General features: G+C 44.0%; 1 pseudogene; it reads left to right on the top strand.

The window, feature by feature from the left end:
• Window positions 1-2,267: 2,267 nt before the first annotated feature.
• Window positions 2,268-2,363, top strand: LOC128058221 (uncharacterized; annotated as a pseudogene).
• The last annotated feature ends 1,024 nt before the right edge of the window (window positions 2,364-3,387 follow it).

The following is a 3,387-nucleotide window of genomic DNA, read 5'->3' as shown; positions in this document are numbered from 1 at the left end:
AATTTGCTTTATTTCAGATGCTGGAAAGTGGGGTGAGATAGGGGGACTACATGCAGAGGCGGCACAGTAGACTCTGACAGTCATCTTCAAACTAGTCATCAGTGGTCTGAACAGCGTCATCTTGATTGTTTTAGGTACAGTTAATCTTCATTTCCAAGGTCCATTTGTTCCCATTTCTTTGAGGCCAGTTGCCGGGGTCCAGCCCCGGTGGATCCAGGGTGATTCGAAGGTGGGGACGGAGTCGGCGTCTTTGGAAAAATACATATTTAATCACAGATATATAGAGAGATTAGAAATGGATAGTGTAGTAGGAAGATTAGTGGAGAAAAAGAGGCTGAATAACTTGGATTATGTGGAATAGCATCCATGCTCCAGATGGGAATTCAGCCAGAAAAACGGGAGCAAGAAAGGAGCGACATGGGGGAATCAGTCTTTCTGGAAACTGATCCGATTTCTTTATTTTTGGGTTTGCTTATATACCTTTTGTTACACATAGGGATGAATACAGAGTCACACGGGAGTCAGCAGTCCTGACCTTTATCAAAATCAGGTGCTTCACATAAATGTACAAAAAAGGTACATCATCTTCTGGCCATGAGTGAGACCTGCTGACATTTTATGATCCTTTCTTTCTGATAACCAAAAACTTATTTCTTCCAAGGGTGTTTTTTCTTAAACCAGGCACCACCCTCCAAATAAAGTTACATTCCTATAGGGTGAGGGTGTAGTGAGTTACCATCAAGAAAGGAATTTATTTAACCCAAGGTTAACATGATTAGTCTTAAAGGTTAATACTTATTTCTCCTATATGCTTAAAGGTTAATACTTAATTCTTCCTATATGCTAGTTATATTCATTATAAGGGTAGGGAACATGGAGATTTAGCAGCAAACATCAGCCCAACAAATGAAAATCCTTTCACCAATGCTCCCCTTAAGATCTATTTGGTCTTAAGATAGTGATAAAGTTACGTTTTTACATAACAAGGACACAGTGATTTATAACAAAGCACAGTGATCTATTATAAAAGAGAAAACCCATTAACTCAAAAAGTCTAGTATTGCTAACATCAAAAACTACTGTATTTCCTTTTCTATATTCCAAATACATTGATTAATATATTCCCAGGTGATTAGGGATATGGAGGCCTGGCAGCAATCATTGACTCAAGAAGTAGAAAAAGCCCTATGCTAATTAAGACTCTCAAAATACTCCAAAACTCTCTGTGCTGTTTATGGTTGAGGGGTAGTAAACAATCATGTGGTAGTGGCAGCAGTATGGATAATCCTGTCACACAAGCTAGTCTGTCAGCAGAGAGGTTTGACCTGAAACATCCTTGTCCCACCCAGAGCAGGGAATTAGTAGCAATTATTGACACAACAAATGAAAAACCCTTCACCAATATAATTCCTAACCAACCCATTATACTAATAATTTCTAACTCCCCAAAAGAATTTGCCTTTAGTAAGTCTAAAACATCTCATGCCTCTCAGGTTGGGAGGCTGTAAACAATCACATGTGGCCGGACGAACCTATACAGGTGGGCTAGATAACCTTCAGAGGAGTCCGTAAGCTGAAACACTCTTGTCACGCCCAAGAATCTTTATTGCCTTGGAGCTGCACGTTTACTCCTTCTCCAAGAAAAACGGTTATGGAGGAGAGCATAAAACAGACTTTGGTTTTGGGGTTAGATGCTCGGGAACAGGGGGTTTCCTGAGGCTTGATCACGCCTTTGCGTATGCCAAGCCTCCTTCCTCATGACCTTTGCCATGGGCGGATTTCCTCACGCTGGCCCCCGGCAGCCAGTTCTTGGAATTGTGGCAGTTTATGTCATGGGTACAGTCTGGTTATCAGGTAGTTAACTTCTTCCACCTGGGGTTTCAGTATCTATAAGACAGCTCTCAGGATATGGACCAGAATATTATCAACAGTCTTTGAGAAGGAACTAAAGGTCCTTGACTATGCTTAATGAGTACATTATTATTTTTTGGTCTCCTTTGACAGTTTTCCTTTGTTTTTACATGTCCTCTGCATTGAGAAGATCCCCTGGAGAAGGAAATGGCAACCCACTCCAGTATTCTTGCCTGGGAAATCCCATGGACAGAGGAGCCTGGTGGGCTACAGTCCACAGGGTTGCAAAGAATCAGACATGAATGAGTGACTAACACTTCCACTTTTCTACGTGTCCTCATCTCTCTGATTAAACTAACTCTTTGACTAAAGTTTTCCACCACAAAAGGCAGGCAGAGGACATAGAGGGGCTTGCAAGGACCATCAGGTCCTGCTCTGTTCAGATATAGAGTAGATTATCATGGTGCCTGTGCAAGGATGACATGAAAATTCTTGAAGCATTCCATATTTTTATACATAATACAAAATAAAATATATGTTAGGAAGATGGAAGATAAAATGTGGAATAGGTACAAAACAAAAAGGAACTTTTAAGTAATGTACCTAAGATCACATGTTTGTGCTCAGTCACGTCTGACTCTTTGCAACGCCGCGGACTGTAGCCCACCAGGCTCCTCTGACCATGGGATTTCCCAGGCAGGAATACTAGAGTGGGTTCCCATTTCCTACTCCAGGGAATCTTCCTCACCCAGGGATTAAACCCGCGTCTCTTGCGTCTTCTACATTGGCTGACAGATTCTTTACCACCAAGCCACAAGGGAAGCCCTAAGATCACATAGCCAGGAAGAAACGGCAGAGCTTGTCTTCACACCCAGATAGTCTAGCTTCAGCATCCACACTCTGAACCTGCCTCACTGAGCAGAGAGTAGGATGCTGGCCCCTCTGCCAGGCTGCAAGCCTTCTCCCCACATCAGTGAGGATGGTCCCCCAATCATCTGGCAGGCCAGATCCAGCCCTGTCTTGAGTAAGACAGCAGAGATGCTATCAGTGGCAACTCTGAGGACACACCAGAGAGGAGTTTGTCTATTTTTCCAGCCCTTAGTCAGGCTGAAGTGGTTGGTTTCCCAGCATCTCTGGTCACAAGGAAAAGCCCCAAGGCAATGGAAACCAAGCAAACAGTACCTCTGGCCTCCCTCCCAGCTAAGCCCTCTCCACCCTTCTCTCTCAAATCCTTTGGCCTGCTTTGCCCTTGACCTGACTTTGAAAGGACAAATCATCAGTATTCGGTGAGGGCTGATATTTCAGAGGAAGAACATCAACAGATGTGTTGAGACAGATCTGCTGATTGGATCCAGGCAGCTTGTGAAATGTGGCATCAAAGCCCCCTGCAGTGGGCTGCCAGGCAAAGCACTCCAGCTGGCCCTGGGAAGAGCAGACCTGTGGCATCCAGATAGAGGCCTCAAGCCTGCCAGCCTCAATTCGTGCTTGCAGAGACACTCTCTTCCCCCACATCAGTACATTTTCGCAGCTCCTTCC

This window comes from Budorcas taxicolor, chromosome 1 (assembly GCF_023091745.1).
Source record: "Budorcas taxicolor isolate Tak-1 chromosome 1, Takin1.1, whole genome shotgun sequence".
Classification (NCBI taxonomy): Eukaryota; Metazoa; Chordata; class Mammalia; order Artiodactyla; family Bovidae; genus Budorcas; species Budorcas taxicolor.
This window is presented reverse-complemented; position numbering and strand designations above follow the sequence as displayed.